This window comes from Oryctolagus cuniculus, chromosome 9 (genome assembly GCF_964237555.1).
Source record: "Oryctolagus cuniculus chromosome 9, mOryCun1.1, whole genome shotgun sequence".
Lineage (NCBI taxonomy): Eukaryota > Metazoa > Chordata > Mammalia > Lagomorpha > Leporidae > Oryctolagus > Oryctolagus cuniculus.
In genome coordinates, this window is record NC_091440.1 from 112,074,101 (window position 1) to 112,099,580 (window position 25,480).

The 25,480-nt window shown below is 44.2% G+C and overlaps 1 pseudogene; it reads right to left on the reverse strand.

Annotated features, from left to right (window-relative positions):
* Positions 1-641: 641 nt before the first annotated feature.
* On the reverse strand, positions 642-1,039 carry LOC138843631 (small ribosomal subunit protein mS33 pseudogene; annotated as a pseudogene).
* Positions 1,040-25,480: the final 24,441 nt, after the last annotated feature.

The following is a 25,480-nucleotide window of genomic DNA, read 5'->3' on the forward strand; positions in this document are numbered from 1 at the left end:
GAGAGAGAGAGAAAGGTCCTCCTTTGCCGTTGGTTCACCCTCCAATGGCCGCCGCGGCCGCGCGCTGCGGCCGGCGCACCGCGCTGATCCGATGGCAGGAGCCAGGAGCCAGGTGCTTTTCCTGGTCTCCCATGGGGTGCAGGGCCCAAGCACCTGGGCCATCCTCCACTGCACTCCCTGGCCACAGCAGAGAGCTGGCCTGGAAGAGGGGCAACCGGGACAGAATCCGGCGCCCCGACCGGGACTAGAACCCGGTGTGCCGGCGCCGCAAGGCGGAGGATTAGCCTACTGAGCCACGGCGCCGGCCCTCCACCTATTTCTTATTAGATATTCTCAGAGGAGAAGGTGGAGAGGCAGAGTTTGTGGGCTTGGTGGTGGAGACAGTGGCTGAATGGCCAGAGAGGAAAGAAGTCAGGGTTAAGTCAGCAGGGAGGCAGGAAGAGCGAGGAGGAAACTGACACTCACCTAAGGAGGCTTCCCCCTCCTCCCACCCCAAACAAGTCATCAGACAGGAATTCATGTATCCATTTCATTAGTCAGGTGAACATGAGATTGTAAAGCCAATACCGAGCAATTCTGCAGAATTAAGAGTGTGTTTCCCTGGGTTACACGTGGGCATGGAGGTGACTGTGTTCCTCCAGCTAAGCTTCGTGGGGAACGAGGCATCCGCGTGCAGACACATGAGCTCTCCTCTCCATCGCTGAGCAAGTTCTCTCTCCAAGGCCAACACTACTTCTTCTTTGTGGCTCTTTTCCCTTCTCCTTTCCTTGGTTTCCCCTTTCCACGAAGCTTCTTCAGACATACTTGCTCCTCCTTAAAATCTTGGTGCTCATCTCTGTGGAGGCCATAAAAACGGAGGATCCCCATGAGCGCAAAGTACGTGTTGTGACTGGGATACCAGTCGTGAGTCTCCCTCCTCTTGGCCAGTGGCTGCTCACTGAACAGTTTCACCACTTTCCTAGACTTGGAGTCAGTGGGCCTGGCAACTTCTCCAAATAGCCGGGCACTCAGCCGAGGCATATTCTGAAAGCGAAGACATTTCTTGGGCAGCAAGGAGCAAGAGTATCTGGACCTGACCTTCCTCACCCACGCGCTGCGGCCCTGAGGGCCCGCCCCCCCACCCCCCGAAGGAAATTAAAATTTTTTAATGACTTATTTATTGGGACCAGCACTGCAGCGTAGTGGGTAAAGGCATCCCATATGGGCACCAGTTTGAGTCATAGCTGTTCCACTTCCAATCCGGCTCTCTGTTATAGCTAGGAAAAGCAGTGGAAAATGGCCCAAGTCCTTGGGCCCCTGAACCCATGTGGGAGACCCAGAAGAAGCTCCTGGCTCCTGGCTTCAAATCAGAGCAGCTCCGGCCATTGCAGCCATCTGGGGAGTGAACCAGCAGATGGAAGATCTCTGTGTCTCTCTCTGCCTCTCCTTCTCTCTCTGTGTAACTCTGACTTTCAAATAAATAAAATAAATCTAAAAAAAAATGACTGATGTGTGCAATATTCATTTTTAATTAAAGAATAAAATAAGAACCATTAGCTAATTGAAATTGTGAAATCATTACAGTGACTTTTGATTCAAATGTTTAGATCAGCTGAAGTTAGTTTTGGTACCAACTGTTCTCAGGATTAAGTATGTAGACCTCATCTAGGTAAATTCAGTAATCTGACTTTAACAGTGATCCACACAAAAACAAATGAGATTTTTCTATAACTACAAAGGAATGTGCTTTCATTGTAAAGAATAGAAAATAGAGGGGCAGGTGTTTGGCCTAGCAGTTAACACATTAGTTAAGATGTTGATGTCTCATATCAGAGACCCTGAGTTCGATCCCCAGCTCTGGTTCCAGTTCTAGCTTTTGCTCATGCAGATCCTGGGAGGCATCAGGTGATGGCTCTAGTAGTTGGTTCCTTGCCACCCACATGGGAAGCCTGGACTGAGTTTCTGGCTCTGGGCTTTGGCCCCAGCTTAGCTCTGGCTCTTGCAGACATTTTTGGGAGTGAACAGTGGATGGGAAGTTGCTGTCTCACTCTCTCTCAAATAACCTTTTTTAAAAAGAGGAAATTATAGGGGATGGCATGTAACACAGCAGGTTAAACTATGGCTTACAATGCTGGCAGCCCATATCAGAGTGCCAGTTCCCATCTAGTTCCCTGCTAATACACCTGGGAAAGCAGTGGAAGGCAACCCAAGTACTTGAGTCCCTGCCACCTACATGGGAGACCTGGACGGAGTTCCTGATTCCTGACTTTGGCCTGGCCCAGCCCCAGGCTGTCACAGCCATTTGAAGAGTGAGCCAACAGCCAGAAGTTTCTCTCTCCCTCTTTCTCTCTCACTCTCTCTCTCTAATATTTTAAACAAATATTTTTAAAAGGAATTATTTTTCTTTTGATTTTTATTTGACAGACAGACAGAAAGGGCCCTCAATCTCCTAGTTAATGCCTCAGATGACCAGGAACCTGTGATGCAGTCCAGGTCTCCCACATGGGTGACAGGGACCTAATTGCTTGAGCACCTCCTGCTGCCTCCCAGGGTGCACATTAGCAGGAAGATGGAATCAGAAGCAGAGACAGATCTTGAACTCAGGCCTCCAATTTGGAGCATCTTAACTGCCACACCAAATGCCCATCACAACATTGATTCTTTACAAAAGCACACCCTGGAGCTCTACTGAGTCTTTCCAAAGATTACATTACATGTCTGTCATCAGTCCTCAGATAGCCATGAGAATTGGGAGCCCATCACAAATTGTGTGTTGAGCAGAAAGAGCAGCCAATTCATCATCAAGTGGAAATGGCACATATCCGTCTCAAGATACTGAAAACAATTGTAAATCTCAAAATAGCTAGTAGAGATGATTTTCAATGTTCCCAACGTAAAAAAATTGATAAATGAGGCAATGTATATAATGATTACTCTGATCTATTACACATTGTAAATTTGTATTGAGATATCACACTGTACCTCATAAATATGTATAATTATTATATATCAATTCAAACTTAAAAATGTATTTTAAAACAAGGAGGTACTGAGAGTATAAGCTGCTTGAAGAGGTGATGTGGATTTCCAGGACACCTGTTCCTGCTTCAGTGCTTCTCAGTACACACGGATGTCTTCATGGAAAATTTATGACCACTTAACTGAGATTCCATTTATAGACGGTTTAATACTAAATGGTGGCATAAACTGGAAATTCCTGGCTGCACTTAACACTGGGACTGCTGGGGGCCAAACTTGAAGCTGTACATCTGGTCATGTACCTTGGCTTGATAGAAAGATGGCTACATTAACTCAAGGGCAATGACCAGTGGAGAGAAAAGGATTAAAACTCTTCACAGGAAGCTATAGAAAAAAGAGGTACATAGAGGAACATTTCAGGAAAAACCCAAAGTGTGAGAATTTGGGGGTCCTCTGCAATTCCTCACCACAGGGTAACACATCAGGAAAGGCTCTCAGTGACTAGGGGGACAAGATGAAATGATGGGTGAACTTCTGTTTGCCTCTTCCCCCAGGATCCCTGTTGCTGGCTCTCTGAGCTCTCATCTGCTGTGGCAAGTGTGGAGCTCATGTACAAGCTACCAGTGTGGATACTCCTTCCAAAAAGACTGCTCTGCTATCTTCTAAGTACTCAACTTGTGAATAAGCGGAGACTAATTTTACCCACACAATGTGACATGTGGGTTCATTCCCCAGAGACATGAGTTAACTACTTAGTAACAATAGACTACTTTATTGTAAAGGTTTATTTATTTGAAAGGCAGAGTTACACAGAGAGAGAGACAGAGACAGAGACAAAGATCCTCCATCCGCTGGTTCTCTCCCCAAATAGCCCCAATGTCGGAACCAGGAGCTTCATCCAGGTCTCCTACATGAATTAAGGGGCCCAAGCACTTGACTCATCTGCTGCTGCTTTCCAAGGGTCATTAGCAGAGAGTTGGATCAGAAGTGGAGCAGCCAGGACTCAAACCAGCACCCATATGGGATGCCGGCACTGCAGACAACAGCTTAACCCACTACACCACAGAGCCAGCCCCAACAGACTACATCTATGATGGAGAAGAAAATAGTATTCACTGAAATAAACTATATTTCTGGATAAAAATTTTCCCTCTTTTCCTGTAGTACTTTTTTTCCAGTATAAGCCATCATGGGCTTATACTGTCCCTTATTCACCTAGATAAACTATCTTATGCATTACTCAGAGACCCTTTTCACAGTGGAGAAAACAATGCAGCTATACACGCATGTCCATGGAATTGTCTTACCACATGCTACAACTCACAGAAATATCTAAGCTGATGATGTCACTTAATAAAGACTTATTTATGATGCCAAATGACAGACACCATCCCGCAAAGCTGCATGCACTGAATAGTGTTGTTCCTCTTCTATCCAGAACACATAGATCCAGAAATCAAGGAACAAAAGTAGGAATTGTGGAATTGGCAAGGTGGTACAGCTGGTTAAGCCATCACCTGCAACACCAGTATCCCAGATGAGCACTGGTTCAAGTCCAGGCTGCTCTGCTTCTGATCCAGCTCTCTGCTAATGCACCTAGGAGAGCAGCAGAAGACGGCCTGAATGTTTGGGCCCCTGCCACCCATGTGGGAACTCAAATGGAGTTCTTGGCTCCTGGCTTTGACTTGGCCCAACGAGGCCATTAGGGCCACTTAGGGAGTGAATCACTGAATGAAAGATTCTCTCTCTCTCTCTCTCTTTCTTTCTCTTTCTCTCTTTCTGTCCCCCCCCCCCGTCTGCGTTTCAAATACATAATAAAGTTAGAATGCTTTCCCTCCATTGTACTCAATAGACACTCACACATGTTTGCTTCCCCTTCCAAGGAAATATGCTCTCTGATAATTGCAAGAAATTAGATTCCACAAATGCTTCCAAGGATCCCAGTAATAATTCATTACATTGGAAGTTGCAACCGTCACTTGATCACTCTGGAATCCTCATATCACTTAACTAACAGACATACAAAGAAATTGCTGGACTATCTTGTCGCTCCCCCTCTTCGCGGAGGAACGACACAGGACCCTGCGCTGTTCTTTTGTCTGCTCGGCCCTCCCCGGGTTTGCTGCTGGTTCTTCCCGGGTTGGCTACCGACCCTTCCACCTCCGTGGAAGGGCGGTTCCCCCTGCCACTTTCCCCACTTCCGCGGGGGAGCGGCACACCGCCGGCCGGCTCTCTCGGGGGCTGCACAGGTGTTCCCCTTAGATGTTCCTGGTGCATGTTGTCTCTCTCCTCCTTTATAGTCCTCTTCCACCAATCCCAACTCTGCTACCCACACGCCGAGTACGCTGCTCTCCTCCAATCAGGAGCAAGTCCTGCTGTTTATTGGTTGAACTGGAGGCAGCTGTGTAGAAGCTGTTTTCTCCTCTCCCAGCGCCATATTGTGGGAGAGCAGATGCATAGAATAAGTCTTAATTCCAGTAACTTAGTCTAGTCCGAGTTGCTCCCAGTTGCTCCCCACACTATCTGGGAGTTGTTCCTGATCAACAGGACGTTGGTGGCTGCTACACAGCAGTGGCAGGGAGAACTATGTCTTTATCTCAAAGCATTCCTTTTTGGTTTACTGGGAAACCTTTTAGTGTTTCCATGTTCAATAAAAAAAAAAAAAAAAAAAAAAAGAATGGAAAACTCTAGCAGCTAAAATAGGACCACTGAGGATTTAGGACATTAAAGCATAAAAATGTTTTACCATGTAAAGAATTCTAATTGGGGCCGGCGCAGTGGTGCAGTGCATTAGTGCCCTGGCCTAAAGCGCCAGTATCCCATATGATCACCGGTTTGAGACCCAGCTGCTCTACTTCCAATCTAGCTCTCTGCTATGGCCTCGGAAAGCAGTAGAAGATGACCCAACCCTTGGGCCCCTGCACCTGTGTGGGAGACCCGGAAGAAGCTCCAGGCTCCTGGCTTCAGATCAGTCCAGATCCAGTCATAGCAGCTACCTGCAGAGTGAACCATCGGATGGAAGACCTCTCTCTCTCTCTCTCTCTCTCTGTCTCTTTCTCTCTCTCTGCCTCTCCTCTCTCTGTGTAACTCTGACTTTCAAATAAATAAATAAATCTTTAAAAAAATTGAAGACAGCTGCTTAGGATAAGTGGAACATGCAATCATGTAATGAATAGTAAAAAAAGGAAGATGTAAGTATTAACTATAGCTTCCTGACTCGCTATAAAATTGAGAATTACAGAATGACTAGCATGTTTTCTTCCTTGCTTTAATGTATAGGTGTATATACACACATACAAACTATATGCACATATATGTATAAACACATACACATTTATAATTTACTTAAATGCGAATTAATTTTTCTTCCCTCTCTCTTTACATATTATATTACATAAAGAATGTTAAGGGGCCAACATTGTGGCACAACGGGTTAAGCTTCTGCCTATGATGCCAGCATCCCATATGAGCACCATCTGGGTCACATTATTCCAGCCTGTCAGATAGCTTTGCACAAATCTGAATATGGAGCTTACCATGCTAAGGGAAATCAAGATACTAAAAAACTCTTAGCTTAAAATACCAAGACAGAAATATTGAATCAGGTCTATTGTGGTAGGCAGTTTCTTAAATGGCTTCTTGGCCCAAGACCAAACACCAAGACACCGATTATGGAGCAGTGTTGTGGCATAGCAGGTTAAGCCACTGCCTGAAATGCTGGCACCCCATATGAGTGCCAGTTAGTGTCCTGGATGCTCTGCTTCCAATACAGCCCCTCCTAATGTAACTGGAAAAGCAGCAGTAAACACCCCAAGTACTTGGGCCCCTATCATCCACATGGGAGACCTGGATGGAGTTCCCAACTCCTGGCTTCAGCCTGGCCCAGCCCAGCTATTGTGGCCATTTGGGTAGCTTCTGCCCTGAGAAGTTGCAGTAATAATGCCCACACCAGATGCTGGTGCCTTGGTCTCAGACTTCTCAACCTCCAGAACAATTAGAGAATAAACTTCTTTCTGTTCTCTATAAATTACCTAGTCTTACATATCCTGTTATAACAATACAGCATCAACCAACACAAGCTTTTTACAATTTCGTATGCATTCCTATTTTTTGTGTCAATATTAACACACTTTATAGTGGAGAGGAACAGAAAGAAACAAGGGGGGAGGAATACATCATGAAGTCTTTGGAGTCTTTTTATCATAACCAAGGACGCTATCCCTGACAAATGGTACAAGCCCCAGAAGGTTGACAAAAGGCATTGCATGCCTTCAAACACATGGTTCAGTTTATAAATTACAACCATTTGTCATTTCATCCAGGACTTTCTAAAACATGTATGATTCATTCAATAAGTAAGCTTTAGATAAACTATTCATTGATGACCATAGATTGGTCCCAGATTGGTAAGACTTCCTTGGAAACAACTATTGTGTAATATAATAATTAGACATATCTTAATAAATTTTATCCTTTTTAAAGATTTATTTATTTGAAAGGCAGCATTACAGAGAGAGAGGGAGAAACAAAGAGAGAGAGAAGAAAAGAGATATTTATTTCCATCCCCTGTTATACTCTCCAAATGGACACAATTCCTGGGGCTTGGCTGGCTAAAGCCAGGAAGCAGGAGCTAAGAACTCTATGTAGACTTCCCATGTGGGTGGCAGAGGCCCAAGCACTTGGGCCATTTTCCACTTCTTTCCCAAAAGCATTGGTAGTGAGCTGGATCATAAGTGGAGCAGCTAGGACTCGACCTGGTGCCCCTATGGGATACCAGCATTGCAGGCTGAGCCCCAATGCCAACCACAATCAAAGAATTTTAAATCAAGAAATATTTGACTGTATTATTGCATCCTGATGTTCTCCTTAGAAACCTGTAGTTTAGGGCCAGCACTGTGGTGTAGTGGGTAAAGCCACTGCCTGCAGTGCCAGCACCTCATTTGGGTGCCGGTTCAAGTCCCGGCTGCTCCATTTCTGGTCCACTCTCTGCTGTGGCCTGGGAAAGCAGCAGAAGATGGCTCAAGTCCTTGGGCCCCTGTACCTGTGTGGGAGACCTGGAAGAAGCTTCTGCCTCCTGGTTTCAGCTCAGCGCAGTTCTGGCCATTGCGGCCATCTGGGGAATGAACCAGCAGATGGAAGACCTCTCTTCTCTGTCTCTGTCTCTGTCTCTCTCTCTCTCTCTCCTACTCTCTCTTTGTAATTCTGACTTTCAAATAAATAAATAAATCTTTTTTTAAAAAAGAAACTTGTAGATAGACCTTGATGTCTTCTATAAATTAAATATTAAGTATAAGTTAATATAAAGTCCATCTTTTATTGTCTTTTGGGTACTTTGGAGGAGAGTTGTTTATTTAAAGAATCATTTCTCTATCTCATGTTTCATCATTGATCATTTTGTATCAATTTATCCTATGTAGTATAAGTATTCAGTGTGCTGATTCATGGATTCCTCTGTCTCAGGAAAGTTTTCCCCTTTTTATATCAACAAACCCCTTTTACAAAGATATTTCAATATATTTCAATATATGTATTCCATTTGGGAAGACTTCTAATCACAAAAGCAGTAACAATTATCCTCTATTTGGATCATCGTTGTCCTCCATCACTCTCACGATCTTTCCAATTGCTTCTATTTTTCTCTTTTCTCAGCCATTAGTTAAGCATCAGTCAAGTTTGTTTTTTGTTTTGTTTTGTTTTTACAGGCAGAGTGGACAGTGAGAGAGAGAGAGAGAGAGAGAGAAAGGTCTTCCTTTACAGTTGGTTTACCCTCCAATGGCCGCCATGGCTGGCGCGCTACGGCCGGCGCATGCGAGTGCAGGGCCCAAGCACTTGGGCCATCCTCCACTGCACTCCCGGGCCATAGAAGAGAGCTGGCCTGGAAGAGGGGCAACTGGGACAGAATCCGGTGTGCCGGCGCCGCAAGGTGGAGGATTAGCCTATTGAGCCATGGCGCCAGCCACATCAGTCAAGTTTTAACTTACTCAACCATTATAACAAGCTTATGAGCTAACTGCTATCATTATTCCCATTGTTTTGGTCAGAAAACCAACATGAAATAAGCTCAAGCTAGATGATTTAAGGAGTGTTTAATACATAAAGGGACCATTTACAAAGGTATGGTCAGACTGTAGGATAACCCCAGCAGACAGTGAAGTGCTGAGGGTTTCATGACAGGTACTTCACGTTATCATCCATGGCCCTGAAGAACATAGAAAGAAAGTGATCACCACTACTCTGAGACAGAACGAGCTGTTGGAGTAAGTGTCCTTCCTGGAAGAGATGACCCTCATTTGAGGGACAGAGCCTGTGACCTCACAGGAAGGGAGCTCAGGAATAAATACTGATGCTCTACTCTCTTTTCTCCTTTGACTTCCTGTAAATACTCCATTGCCCAGATACAACTTAAATATAAAAGTCAGGGAAGTTCACTGATGCATTCTGTCTAGGCTAGCCTTGTCTTCCTAGGGCTCAAAACAGTAGAGAAGAGTGAATACAAGTCTAGAGGCACAAAATTAAGATATATAGCACTGGGCCCGGCGCTGTGACATAGCAGGTAAGGTGGCCACCTGCAGTGCTGGCATCCCACATGAGCACCAGTTCAAGTCCCGGCTGCTCCACTTCCAATCCAGCTTTCTGCTATGGCCTGGGAAAGCAGTAGAAGATGACCCAGGTCCTTGGGCCCCTGCACCCACATGAGAGACCCAGGAGAAGCTCCTGGCTCCTGGCTCCAGATCGGCACAGCTCCAGCCATTGCACCCAATTGGGGAGTGAACCAGCGGATGGAAGACCTCTTTCTCTCTCTCTCTCTGCCTCTGCCTCTCTGTAACTCTGCCTTTCAAATAAATAAAATAAATCTTTTTTTAAAGATATATAGCATACTCTTTTTTAACTTTTTATTCTTTTTATTTATTTATAAGGCAGAAAGACAGAGAGAGAGAAAGAGAGCACTTTCCACCTGCTGGTTCACTCCCCAAACATTCACAATAGCCTAGGCTGGACCAGACCAAAGTCTGGACACTTGAATTCAATCTGTGTCTCCCAACTAGGGGCAGAGACCCAAGGACTTGAGCCATTACCCAATCTTTCCCAAACACATTAGCAAGAAGCTGAATTGAAAGTGCAGGCAGGACTCAATCCCTTGGCACTCCAGTATGGTGTGTGGGCATCCCAAGTAGTGACTTAACCCAAAACCTCCAACCCCAGTGTACTCATTTCACATTCTTAGTACTACAATACCATTCTGTCTCCAGCAGCAGGTGATTACAACAATAGATAGTCAATATTTCATGGAAGAAATGGAAAAAAATGTATCCAGTCCCTTTTCAAGGTAACCAAAAAAAAGAAAAAAGAAAAAGAAAAAGAAAGAAAACTTAAAAGAAAAGGGGCCAGAACTGTGGCACAGCAGGTTAAATGGCTGTTTGCCAGGCCAGCATCCCATACGATAGCACCAATTCAAGTCCCAGCTGTTCTGCTTCTGATCCAGCTTCCAATCGATGCACCTAGGAAGGCAAAGGATGATGGCCCTAGTACTTGGGCCTCTGCCACCCATGCAGGAAATATGTATGGAGTTCCTAGTTCATAGCTTCAGCCAGGACACTTTGGGGAATGAACCAGCAAATGGAAGATCTCTTTCTCTCCTTCTCTGTCACTCTGCTTTTCAAATAAATAAATAAATCTTTCTTTTTAAAAAAATAAAGAAACAAGGAAAAAAATGAGAGCTTTCTTCTATAGCTATGTATCATATTATTTTTGGAAACTACTTTGAAGTAACTCTAAGTTTTGTCGATTGCCACGGTGCTTAATAGCATCCAGGAGATGGCAGCATTGCTAAGATATCGCACTATGGAAAAGCTAAATGTTCAAAATACCCTTCACAATTATCACGGACAGATAATACATTTCCTAACCGAAAATGGAAATAACTCTAAAGCATGATTGATCCTAAATAACAAAATATAATGCAGAAATAATTATATTATCATCAAATAATAATATGGCTCTATGAAGGTGGTTGTTCAAGTGTCTGTATATCCTGGTACTTTCCGATAAAAAAAAATCTGAAATCAAGAGACACGTGTCTATAAATACACATACTAGTATATAGTGTCTTTATAAAATCTCACAGATGATAAAGTTTTTAAAGGTTCTGCTGTAGATATGCAAGGTATAATCTGAAACTGCCATCAAAAGCAAGCTTAATAACTAAAGGCATCTAGTCACAAATCATATTAATCATGCTTCAGAGGTGATTAATTAACCTGGATATCACAGGCATATCAGCATGAGAAAAAGATTAATCTGCCTTTAATGTCATTTCTAAACTGCTTTAAATCATATCTAGCATTCAAATTTGGAAAGTTTTAAAAATGCACATAAATGTTGTCAATATTCTGGGCCAGGTACTTAGCTAGGCACAGAGAACAAAATATCTTCTTTAAAAAAAGGCAGGGGGCTAGTGCTGTGGTGTAGTGGGTAAAGCCACCGCCTGCAGTGCCAGCATCCCATATGGGCGCTGGTTCAAGTCCCAGCTACTCCACTTCTGATCCAGCTCCCTGCTACGGCCTGGGGAAAAAAAAACAGAAGATGGCCCAACTCCTTGGACCTCTGCACCCGTGTGGGAGACCTGGAAAAAGCTCCTGTCTTCTGATCAGCGCAGTTTTGGTTGTTGCAGCCAATTGGGGAGTGAACCAGCGGATGGAAGTCCTCTCTCTCCTTGCCTCACTCTCTCTCTCTTTGTAACTCTTACTTTCAAATAAATAAATAAATCTTTAAAAAAAAAAAAAAAGGCAGAATCTAACTCTAAAGCTCCGTCTTTAGATGTGGAGACTGACAAACCAATGATGAGTACTCTTCTTCTGGAGTTTGTTCTAATTAGGCAAGTTGCTCTATAAGCAGGACACTCAGCTTGCCTAACTCCACTTTGGGAGTGGTGTAACTAAGCAAGTAGTTTATTTCTGAGTGAGCTGGAAGCCCCTGCAAGCCCCATAATATAATATTATCCCTTTATCTGTCAATCAAACTGTCCCCTTTCCCAGGATGCACCTGTTTCATCTGGGACCTAGAAGAGAGAGATGCCAGGAAAACATAAAAATGAAGCTTCTCATGTGATTTATAAAGGTATCATAAAATGTCCAGGAGGCTTCATGAATGCAAAGTCACCCCCCACAACATTTGCACACTCATTAAAGAGGCTGAGAAGGAGAGAGAGCCCTCTCTGGCTGCAGACCACGATTGGGGGTGCTACTAGGTTTCTCTCTCTCTCTCTCTCCTCCATCTCCATTTGCAAAATCTCTGGCCCACATATATGTGAATGCATGCTTTCTCTGTCACTGTTAAACAATGCCTGTTCCTAACCTTATACCCTACTATGTCTCCACTTGGAATTCTTATCTCTGTGCGAGACAAGAACCCTGCTTCACCAAGGAAAGAGGATTGAAGGGAGATTTTTTTTTAAGATCCCTTCATTTAATTGAGAGCCAAATTACAAATAGAGGAGGGGGAGAGTGAGAAAAAGAAAGAGGTCTTCCATCCACTGGTTCACTCCCCAAGTAGCCACAACAGCTGGAGCTAGGCTGATCTGAAGCCAGGAGCCAGGAGCATAGGTACAGGGGCCCAAGCACTTGGGCCATCCTCCACTGTTTTTCCAGGCCATCAGCAAGGAGCTGGATCAGAAGTGGATCAGCCGGGACTCAAACCAGCACCCATATGGGATGCCAGCACTGGAGGCAGAAGGTTAATCTACTATGCCATGGCACCAGCTCCAGGGAGACTTTAATTATTATTTTATTTGAAAGAGAAGGAAAGAGACAGACCAAAAGACAGAGGTTTTTCATCTACTGCTTCACTCTCCAAACATCCACAGCAGCCAGAGTTGGGCCAGGCTGAAACCAGAAAGGAACTGCATCTGGGTCTCCCATGTGGATATCAGAAACCCAAGCACTTGAGCCATCACCTGCTGCCTCCCAGGGTGTGCATTAGCACGAAACTGGAATTGAGAGCAGAGCTGGGACTTGAACCCAGACACTTTCATATGGGATACAGATGTCCCACACAGCAGCTTAACTGCTGTGCCAAATGTTTGTCCCTGAGTCTCTGAGAGATCAGTAGGTATTTGCAGGGAAGATCATGCTGTACAAAAAGAAGAGCAGGTAGCAAGAGAAGGCAGACATCAAACAGCAAACTCTACCCCAGTGGTTAGCCCAGAGGAAATTTTGCCCCCAGGAGAGATTTTGCAACGTCTGGAAACATTTTTGGTTGTCACAACTGGAGGAAAGATGATGGCAGCTGGAGGGCAGAGGTCAAGGATGTAGCTAAACATCTTACAACGCACAAGCAGCTTCCCACAACAAAATAAATGATCTGACCCAAAATAGTGCCAGTGCGAAAAAAATGTTCTTACCGCAAATTACAACTCTTGGAATGGCAAGGTTAGAGAGAGGAAAACGGCAAAAGATGGAAGTCAGAAAGACAAAGAGGGGACAGAACTGGGAAAGCCTCATTGATTAAAAAAATAGGCTTTATCCTAAATACCCGAGAAAGCCGAGCACGATCAGATTTGAATAGCAGCAAAACCACTATGGCTGCAGGAAGAGAACGAATTGAAGATGGCTGGGCTAAGAAAGAACAAAGAAAATAGTGCTTTAACCATTTCTCTTGTTTTCTTTATCAAGGGAAATATCTTCAGAATGAAAAAAATAAATAAATAAAAGTAAGGCTGGTTAAGAGGACACTGAACTCCAGGATTGATGAGAGCTTGTGAGAGAGCAAACAGCTGCTCTCATGATTTCAAGATCTCTGACAAAGATAAATCTATCTGCGCATCTGCACCTCATTTCCTGGATCCCTCCCTCCCTCCCTCCCTCCCTCCCTCCCTCCGCGGCAGCACTGTGCTCCACCCCTCGCCCCAGCGCTGCTGCGGTGCCTGTGGTGCCTCAAGCTCTTCACCGGCCTCCATACCTTGGCTCCCACTCTTACCCTGCTAGACTGGCAGCCCAGGTTTGACCTGTGCTTGCAGTTCTGAATGGGAAACCACCCACTAGCCCTTTGTCCACAGATGAGGGTTAAAATGCCCTACCCCTTAGCCTCAAGCACAGGGAGACCAAACCCCTGGGTGGCAGAGAGGAGAGGGGTGGGAATCACAACTTCCTTCCTAGATCTTTTTATAAGGGAAGTTATGTGTTTCTTCCGGGTGTGGCTCCCCTTTCTTCTTCCCTTTCACCCATATCACTCCTACCTGATATCCATCCCCACCACAACACGTCAACATCCTAATAGGTATCTGTCTCATCTTCTCCATTTTTACATGAACTAAGTAAATAAGAAGATATTAAGCAGAACAGAAACATGAGGTTGATACCCCAGCTTGCTCCCTGCTAGCTGGACACAGTTGGAAGCCACAGCTCAAGGAAGCTCACTGACCCAGTTCATTGAGGTCAGCCTCTGCCTCCTGGGGCACAAAGCAGGAAAGAGAAGAGGACCTTGAATCCCAAAAAGGAAAATATTTTCAGTGCAAGCTTTTTCTCCACTGCTGTACCGTGTTCTACCACACAACTTAAAAAAAAAAAAAAAGAGTACTTTCAAAAGTCCATGAAAAATGGAAACAATACAGTTTCCATAAACTTTCCAAAATATTTTTATTTCTTTTTATTTGAAAGCCAGAGAGAGAGAGAGAGAGAGAGCGCGCAAGCGAGCACTCTTTGATTTCCTGGTTCACTCCCCAGATGCCTGCAACAGCCAGCGCTAGGTCAGGCTGAAACTGAAGTAGGCAGGCATACAGGCTAAAATTGATTAGTTTTGTGAGCTGGAAGACCACGCCTTCGCCACGCCCCTGTGTGACCTCACGCCCTACCTGGCCACACCTGAGTGCCCAATGGCTAATCAGATTAATTAACCACTCCCCTTTGGAAGTGGGTTAAAACCTGGGACACAGTGTGTCCCACCCTTCTCTTCTGTTTCCTGGCCTCTTGCCAGGAGGGGACTAGCTGTAGCCCTGCACCTCCAGGGCACATGGCCTTCGGGCCGCCCACCCTAGGCCTCCTGGCCTAGATACTCCACCACGTGGCTGGTTCCGGGTGCTCGGTATGAACCCAGATTTACCTCTCTCTCTCTCTTAGATAAAGTTCTCACTCTCATACAGATCTTTCTCACTAAATAAAAGCCTAAAATGTACCATGCTGCCTCATTTATTTATACAGGTATTTAGAATTCTTCTCTAAATATTAGGCAAGAACCCTCTTGGGCTTATTAATATTGGGGATTTATTAATAAGCATATGCTGATATCGTATAGCACCCCAAATTGCGGTAGCGTATGTGGCATCCCATATGGCACTTTTGGGGAACTTTAAGGGGCCACATTTTCGTATAAATTTTAGGAGGTCATCTCCAATATCAAAGCCAGTTTCTTGATTTCATCAGGGTGTTATCATTCTCTATAAATAACCATATAATATCTAGTTGTTTACAAATTACTTTCTTTTTCAAGGGCAATGTTTCCTTTTTAAAAAGATGTATTTATTTATTTGAAAGGCATAGTTACAGAGAGAGATCTTCCATTCACTGGTTTACTGCCCAAATAGCCACAAAGGCCAGGACTGGCCCAGACTGAAGCCAGGAACTCCATCAGGGTCTCCTACATGGGTGGCAGGGTCCCAAGCACTTGAGCCGTCTCCCACTGCTCTCCCATGTACATTTGCATGGAGCTAGATTGGAAGTGAAGCAGTCGGGACTCGAAGCAGCGCTCATTTGGGATGCCAGTGTCACAGGGGCAGCTTAACCCGTTGTACCACATTGTAGATACTGGAGCCTGATTCTTCTAGAAGATTGATGATATTTTATTTAAGAGGCACAAGTCCAAGGCGCAAACATCAGGGAAAAGGGGGACTAAGGCATGAAAAGATACAAAGCAATAACATACAAGCCATTACCACGTTGAATCACAACAAGCCACAAAAAGATGGTGGGTCCCTTGGCAGCTATATTCACACAGCACAAGAACCTTTTACCAGAATGTCTGAAAAACCAAGTACACCACAGCATTCTCTACAGAAGAAAAAAGGAAGAGAATATTTATTTGCCCATCTCTCTCTGTGCCTCTCCTCTCCCACCCAGTGCATAGGTCAAGATTAACCTCAGAAGGAGCTGACCACCTTTCCTACTCCTGTATTTCAGAGTTGCACCATCTGGCTTCTTGGTGGTAACTCGGGAAATCAAATACCATATTCCATGTGTGGCGTTTATATCCAAGCCTAGACAGGAAGAGACCATGCATTGTGACCAGGACTTGATATAGCAAATTGAGGGCTGTGGAAGTCTAGGCTTTTGACTCAGACTCCAGGTAGTTCAAGAAGTTTGACAAAGTCACAAGCAAGAGCAGCAATGTCCATGCCAATGAGGAGGTGACTATTTCCTTTAGAAAGGAGTTGGTCCCAAGAAACTGAGAAATTTCAGACACATACAGTATTTTTAGCATTACCTGCTGGGGCAAAATTGCTCTCCAAAGTAATTGTATGAATTTATACTTCCACCAGCAGTCTAGAAGAATTCCAGTTCTACATCCTTGCCAACACTTGGTACTATCATGCCTTAGATATGTAACTCATCTCATGAATGTGTAACAATATCTGATATTATCTCAATTTGTATTTATTAATAGTGAGACCATATACTGTCGCTCCCCCTCTTCGTGGAGGAACGACACAGGACCCTGCGCTGTTCTTTCGTCTGCTCGGCCCTCCCCGGGTTTGCTGCTGGTTCTTCCCGGGTTGGCTGCCGTCCCTTCCACCTCCGTGGAAGGGCGGTTCCCCCTGGCCACTTTCCCCACTTCCGCAGGGGAGCAGCACACCACCGGCCGGCTCTCTCGGGGGCTGCACAGGTGTTCCTTCAGATAGATGTTCCCCTTAGATGTTCCTGGTGCATGTTGTCTCTCTCCTCCTTTATAGTCCTCTTCCACCAATCCCAACTCTGCTACCCACACGCCGAGTACGCTGCTCTCCTCCAATCAGGAGCAGGTCCTACAGTTTATTGGTTGAACTGGAGGCAGCTGTGTAGAAGCTGTTTCTCCCTTCTCAGCGCCATATTGTGGGAGAGCAGATGCATAGAATAAGTCTTAATTCCAGTAACTTAGTCTAGTCCGAGTTGCTCCCCACAATATACCTTTACATTCAGTGAATTAACTACTTAAAAATTTTACCAATTTTTAATATTTATTGTCTTTTACATAGTGATTGGCAATTCTTTACATCTTCTGAATATGAAAATATGAATATTTTTCATATTATAAGCTTTTTTCTGTTGAAGATCACACTTTCACTTTAGTATATAGTAAGTTTTGATGAAGAGAATTTTTTTTATTTCAATAGAGTGAAATATATCAAATCTTGCCTTTCATGCAGGGTTTCATTAGGAATGGCCACTGAAATTTATCAATTATTTCTTTAAAATCCACTGATAAGATTTTAAAAACCTCTTTATGTCATTAATTATATTGATACTTTTCCTGATATTGAACTATCCTTGAATTCCTACAATAAATCCTACTTGGGTATTCTTTATTGTTAATAATTAATAACTACTGGATTTTATTTATTAATATTTTGCATAATTTTTGCATCTGTATTAGTAAGTGATAATAGGGGTGCACAGTAGCTAGGACACCATTTGAGAGCCCATATCCCATATCAGAGAGCCTGAGTTCAAGTGTCAGCGCTCTTCCAATTCCAGCTAATGTGCATCCCAAGAGGCAGCAGGTGATGGCTCAAACATTGGGGTCTCTCTCACATGAGAGACCCAGATTGCCTTTTGACAATGACTTCACTTTTTTAAATTAAGTTTAACTATATTAAAGTATCTTCTTAGAATTCTGCCCATTTCCTATACATTTCCTTCTTCTCTCTTTAAAAAGTTTCTCAGTTCCAAAACACATTGTCTAAGAGACCAGCAGCTTGTTGTTGCTTGCAATTCGGGAATCCCATATCAGAGCACTGGTTCAAGTTCCAGCTATTCTGCTTCCAATCCAGATCCCTGCTAATGCACCTGGGAAGGCATGTGGAAGGTAGTGCAAGTGCTTAAGTATCTGCCACCCACGTGGGAGACCTAGATAGAGTTCCTGGCTCCTGGCTCCTGGCTTCAGCCTGGCCCAGCCCCCGTTATTGGAGGATGAACCAGTGAATGGAAGATCTCTTTCTCTCTGTCTCTCCCTCTGTAAATTTGCCTTTCAAATAAATAAATAAATAAATCTTAAATATGAGTGTGTGTGTGTGCATGTATTGTCTAGGGCATACTTTGAAAACTCTTCTTTTTGAAAGTGCTAGTAAAACATATTCTAGTAAGAAGATGCCCCTTTACCAGTAATCCATGCACAGCTATATACATAACTGGCTCTTAAAAGCAAAAAAACATGGGGCTGGCATTGTGGTATAATGGGCTAAGCCATCGCCTGCTGTCGCTCCCCCTCTTCGTGGAGGAACGACACTAAACCCTGTGCTGTTCTTTCGTCTGCTCGGCCCTCCCCGGGTTTGCTGCTGGTTCTTCCCGGGTTGGCTGCCGTCCCTTCCACCTCCGTGGAAGGGCGGTTCCCCCTGCCACATTCCCCACTTCCGCAGGGGAGCGGCACACCGCCGGCCGGCTCTCTCGGGGGCTGCACAGGTGTTCCTTCAGATAGATGTTCCCCTTAGATGTTCCTGGTGCATGCCGTCTCTCTCCTCCTTTATAGTCCTCCTCTGCCAATCCCAACTCGGCTGCCCACACGCCGAGTACGCTGCTCTCCTCCAATCAGGAGCAAGTCCTACAGTTTATTGGCTGAACTGGAGGCAGCTGTGTAAAAGCTGTTTTCTTCTCTCCCAGCGCCATATTGTGGGAGAGCAGATGCATAGAATAAGTCTTAATTCCAGTAACTTAGTCTAGTCCGGGTTGCTCCCCACAGCCTGCAATGCCAGCATTCTATGTGGGCATCAGTTCACACCCCAACTACTCCACTTTCAATTCAGTTCCTTATTAATGTGCCTGGGAAAGCACTGGAAGATGCTTCAGGTGCTTGGGCCCCTGTACCCACATGGGAGACCTGGATGAAGCTCCTGGCTCCAGCCTTGTCCAGTCCTGGCAGTTGCAAACATTTGGGGAGTGAGCCAGCAGATGGAAGCGCTCTCTCGCTATCTCTCTCTCTCTCTCCCTCCCTCCTCTTCTTTCTCTCTCTGTAACTCTGGATTTCAAATAAATAAAATAAATATGTTTTTAAAAAGAAGAAGAGGTGCAGCAGGTTAAAGCTTTGGCCTGAAACACTGGCATCCCATATGGGCACCGGTTCTAATCCCAGCTGCTCCACTTCCAATCCAGCTCTCTGCTATGGCCTGGGAAAGCAGTAGAAGATGGCCCATGTCCTTGGGCCCCTGTACCCACATGGGAGATCTGGAAGAAGCTCCTGGCTCCTGCTTTCGGATCAGCACAGCTCCAGCCGTTGCGGCCAATTGGGGAGTGAACCAGCGGATGGAATACCTCTCTCTCTCTCCTTCTCGCTCTGTGTAACTCTGACTTTCAAATAAATAAGTAAATCTTTTAAAAAAATATGCCTTTTCAATATAGCTGGTTATAAGGCCATGGTGTTGGGCCCACCATTGTGGCATAGCAAGTTAAGCCACCACTTGTGATTCAGGGATGCTATATTGAGTCCTGGCTGCTCCATTTTCTTTCCTTTTTTTTTTTAAGCTTAAGTAATAAAAACTGAGAATTCCTGGGATGGTGGTTATTTCCTTCTAGTCTTAAGAGAGAGAACATCACTGTAGGAAATCACTGAGAAATCAAACTGTCCCAATATCTCTGGCCAAGAGAGGGAGGAACAAAGTCATTTTTCCCAAGAGTCTGTCTTTAGGCTTCCTTAACCCAAGACAGCATTGTGGAGATGGATGCGGAGGGGATCATCACAGGATACTGGGGGCGGACATGGCTGTGTGCTCCATTTTCAATCCAGCTTCCTACTGACAAAGCTGGGAAGAAAGAGGAGGAGGATGTGTCAATAGGCAGTTAGGTTGGTCACTGTGGAAAATGAGGAAAAGAGGCGTCTCTCTAAGAGGGTACAAAATGCTTATTTCCTCAAAAAGATCTTTAGCAAGATCAATGTGCCAAATCCCACTGCATTTTCTCCCCAAAAGTTGCCTTCAGCAAGACAAAAGTACCCGTTCCACCCTTCTGAGTTTCTAGTTTTATCATGAGAATAGAAAAAAAGCTATGTATCCCACCACCCTTCCCATGGCTCTTTTGTTTTATCATAAACAAGCCAGACAGAGCAAATAAAATTATAAATTATGTCTTTTGATGGGTTTTCTTTGTCTTTATTTTAAAGATTTATTTATTTATTTGAAAGAGTTACACAGAGAGAAAAGGAGAGGCAGAGAGAGGGAGAGAGAGAGAGAAAGAGAGAGTTCTTCCATCCGCTGGTTCACTCCCCAATGGGCTGCAACAGCCAGAGCTGCGCTGATCAGAAGCCAGGAGCCAGGAGCTTCCTCCAGGTCTTCCTATGCAGGTGCAAGGGCCCAAGGACTTGGGCCATTTTCCACCGCTTTTCCTGGCCATAGCAGAGAGCTGGATCATAAGTGGAGCAGCCGGGATTCGAACCGGCACCCATATGGGATGCCAGTACCGCAGGCAGCATCTTTACCCGCCGGCCCCTTTTGATGGGTTTTGTCCTTGCCTTGATTTTTAACTGATTGACAGCTCCCCCACAAAAAAAAAAAAATTGTGCTTAAAAAACTGCCACAAAACAGCTGGGGGAAGCCCGATGGGCCGGCAGGAGAGGGCAAGAGAATAAGAGAGAGTAAGAGAGTGTGAGATCACGTGTTTGGGAACAGATCCTGTTAAACCTTGTGGAGGGGCACGCAAGGAAGTAGGAGCAACGAATCCCATTAGGGTGGGGGTGGGGCTAACACTGTGGTTGGGCAATGGGGCTTAGGTCTCTGAAGCCTACTGTGCAACAGGGCCAGAGCCCAAGATGGCATCTGGGGTATAAATGGCGCCACAGATAAGACAGCACCATTTTACTAACACCCACTATCACCAACCCCTATAGGTTTTGCCTCTCTTGGAGCCCCCTCCTGGCCACTTTGGGAGGATGTCTCTGTTAAATAAATCTTGCTTTTCCACAATGGAAATTTTTTTCCATGTAAAACAAAGAACTGAGATAACATTGTTACAGGAAAATAACAGCAGAGAAATTATTATTACCTTGGTTCTTTGTCTCACAAGGAAGAATTTCTAAACAGACAAGCAGTAATGGGGTTTTTAAATACAATTTTGGGGAAGAAGCTGTCAACCAATAAGGTGGGGACAAACCCAACAAAAGATATGGTTTACAATCCTTTATCCTATCTGGGTTGCTCATGATGAAACCAAAGACCTTCTAATAGGATGTGAAAGGTAACTTGTTTTCACAATAAACTGTGAGTTCCGGAGGATGAAATCACCACTCCCTTGCAATCTTACTGTAAATTTGGAGATTCCCAAGGAAGGAGAGTGGACATTTTGTTCTTGCTAAAGATAACCTTTTTGGGGGGAAGCAAGCACTCTACACCCAAAATTCCACTGGGACCAACCTGACTGCCTATTAACCTACCTGACTCCTTACAACATTTTCTCTGCCACCATTTCACCTGTAACAGTACAATGTTGGCCCCCAAATTTCTATTGTTTAACCACCCTGTCTGTGTTTTTTTTATTAAGCAGCCCTAGCAGATTAAGACAGGTATCGGAAATGACCCCCTAAAATCTATATGAAAATGTGGCCCCTTAAAGTTTCCCAGAAGTGCCATATGGGCTGTCACATGTTACTGGATTTGGGATGCCAGACGATATCACCATATGCTTATTAATAAATCCCCAGTATTAATAAGTCTGAGAGGGTTCTTGCCTAATAGAGAAGAATTCTAAATACCGGCATAAATAAATGAGGCAGCATGGTACATTTTAAGCTTTTATTCAGTGAGAGAAATCATAGGAAAATGAGAGCTTTATAAAGAGAGAGAAGTAAATCTGGGTTCATACCGAGCACCAGGAACCAGCCACGTGGAGGAGCATCTAGTCCAGGAAGCCTAGGGCAGGTGGCCTGAATGCCACATGCCCTGGAGGCACAGGGCTGCAGCAAGCCCCCTCCTGGCAAGAAAGCCAGGGAAGAATAGAAAAGGGTAGGACACACTGTGTCCCAGGTTTTAACCCACTTCCAAAGGGGAGTGGTTAATAACCTGATTGGCCGGTGGGCACTCAGGTGTGGCCAGGCAGGGCATGAGGTCACACAGGGGTGTGGCAAAGGCGTGGTCTTCCAGCTCACAAACCTAATTGATTTTAACCTGTATGCCTGCCTACTTCACTATGCCCTCCATTCTCAGTTGTAAGAACTAACATACTGGGAGCCGGCACTGTGGCATAATGGGTAAAATTGCTGTCTGTGGTGCTGGCATCCCGTATGGACACTGAGAAATCAAATGAGTTAATAAGCAGTCTGGTAATTGAGGGTAGAAAATGTTCCCCCCAAAAGTTATCCTTAACGAGGTCAGAAGTGCCTGCCTTTCTGCTCCTTGGGAGCTTCCAATCTTATGAGAATAGCAAGGGCGTGGTGACTACACCCTTCTGAGCTCCCAGTTTACTGTAAAACAAATTAGGTATCCCTCCTTTGTGATAGCTCTTTTGTTTTATCAGGAGCAAGCCAGATAGAATAAAAGATTGCAAATCAGGTCTTTTGTGGGTTTTGTCCCCACCTTGTAACTGAATGCTGATTTGTCAAGTTTTTTGGTTTTTTTGTTTTTGCTTTTTTTTTGTTTTTTGTTTTTTTCAAAATTGTGCTTAAAAACCCCAGTACCACGGGTGCAAGGTGTCTGGTGCAACAAATCTTCCCAGCCAGATGAATCAATTAATTTACAAGCTTTTATTGGAATTCCACTCCCGGGCGAGGTTCATCGGTCCCAATAGAGCAGGGACTGGTTAAGTCTCACGTCAGAGGTTGGAGGGCTCCTTTTATAGATACAGGGTGTGGAGGTTAAAGGTTGAGGCAGGTCTGAGCCTCACTGGTTGACCTTTAGGCACCTGCGGGTACCTTGACAAGGACTTTGTGTTCCTGGAAGTGCGGGTAGGGACTCTCCATACCCGGAATTGTGGGCCTTCTGTCCTTGAGGATCCCAAAGCTACCACGGGCCCTTTGAGTTTTTCCTCTCTTGGAATCCCTCCTCCATGCCACTCTGGATGGAATTTTTTGACTCTAATCACTTTCTGCTTGTCCACTGGGAAATTCTTCCCATGTGAGACAAAGAACTGGAGTAATATTTTCTCTGCCACTATTTTACCCATAACAGCACCATTTGGAGTTAAAGCTGCTCTGCATGGAATCAACCTAAATGCCCATCAATGGAAGACTGGATAAAGAAACTATGGGATATGTACTCTATGGAATACTGCACAGTGGTTAAAAAAAAATGAAATCTGGTCATTTGCAGTTAAATGGATGAATCTGGAAAACATAATACTTAGTGAAATAAGCCAATCCCAAAGGGACAAATACCATATGTTCTCCCGGATTTGTGATAACTAACAGAGCACCTAAAAAGTAACCTGTAAAAGTGACTGACACTATGAGAAGCAATTATTTGAACAGCCCTTGTATTTACTGTTGAGGAACACTTTATTTTTTCATTTTTTATTCTTTTTTTCTACTTATTAGCAGAAAAATAGTAGAAAATACTGGTTGAACTCTTAATACAGAATTAATCATAGGTGTATTAAATGAATTTAAAATAGATCCCAGTTGAAAATAAGAGTGGGAATGAGAGGGAGGAATTGTACAGTTCAGCACACATTCCCACGGACTTACCCCTAAGGGTGAAGCTAAAAACTTGCCATGGGACTCCAAATCCCATTAAGATGGATGGTACTAATCCTATATTACATGATAAAGTGATCATATTAAGTGTGGAATTGATCATTTAGATAGGATTAAATGTCAAAGGAATCACATAAATAAGAACAAGTGTCTGGTAATAACAATAGATACAATTAAAAGGAAGAGAAAGTTCCAACATAGGAAGCAGTTCACATAGAATGACAAAAGCCCTAAATAGCACTCTGACCTCAGAATCAGTCCCTAAGGCATTCAGATCTGGCTGAAAAATCCCATGAAAGCATTTCAGGCATGGAAAGCCAAGACATAGTGGCAAACACGGTTCTGCATGAAGGATCTCTATGAGTGAGACCCCAGTGGAAAGAGGGGGCCATCAAAGAAGGATATACTTTTCTCTGAAGGGAGGAGAGAACTTCTACATTGCATACAGCCTTGTCTAAATACTGATGGAGTTTGTGGACTCAAAAGGCTTTCATAGCCTTGGCAACTCATGCCAAGAGCCTTGGGTGTTCACTGACATCATGCATAAGAGTGTTAATTGTTAAATCAACAACAGGAGTCACTGTGCACTTACTCCCCATTTAGGACCTCTGTCTTTAATGAGGTGTACTGAGAATTAATGGTAAAACTTGTCTTCAAACTGTACTTTATACTTTGTATGTCTGTGTGGGTGCAAACAGTTGAAATCTCTAATCAGTATAGAGTTGGTCTTCTGTAAACAAAATCAATTAAAATGAATCTTAATGAAGAATAGAATGGGGGGCTGGTTCTGTGGCACAGTGGGTTAACGCCCTGGCATGAAGTGCCAGCACCCCATATGGGCACTGGTTCAAGACCCAGCTGCTCCACTTCCCATCCAGCTCTCTGCTATGGCCTAGGAAAGCAGTAGAAGATGGCCCAAGTCCTTGGGCCCCTGCACTCCTGTGGGAGACCTGGAAGAAGCTCCTGGCTTCTGGCTTCTGGCTTCGGATCAGCGCAGCTCTGGTCATTGCGGCAACTGGGGAGTGAACCATTGGATGGAAGACCTCTCAGTCTCTCTCTCTCTCTCTCTCTCTCTGTCTCTGCCTCTCCTCTAACTATGACTTTCAAATAAATAAATCTTAAAAAAAAAAGAATAGAATAGAATGGGAGAGGGGATTAGGAGGCGGGATGGGATTGGGGGTGGGAGGTTGGGAATGGGAGGGAAGAACCACTATATTCCTAAAAGCTGTACATATGAAATTTTTATTCATTAAATAAAAATCTTCTAAAAAAAAGAAGAGTTCTCCCTACTTCTTGTTATTAATTCTTATTTTGCAGTAGAACAGTACCTGGCTAAATTAAGGCTTTTTTTTAATCTCAGGATTCCCCATATATCCAACAAGCAACACTGGGTGTTTGGAGACTTGACAGAAAAATTAATTTTATGATGGAATATTTACTTTTTGATGAGGTTCAATAAGAGGAAAATTTTGAAGCTAGTGTATCTAAAAACATAAACAATAGAAAAAACATAGTTTTGCCTATGGTTAATAACCCAAAATGGCTTAAATAGTCTTGACTATCCAGGATTAGAATGTCCAAATTCTATACCCCATGTTAACAGGAAAGCTAAGAAAGCCAGGATACAGATAGCCACAGATCACTCCCAGTCACTTCCTGTTATTCACTC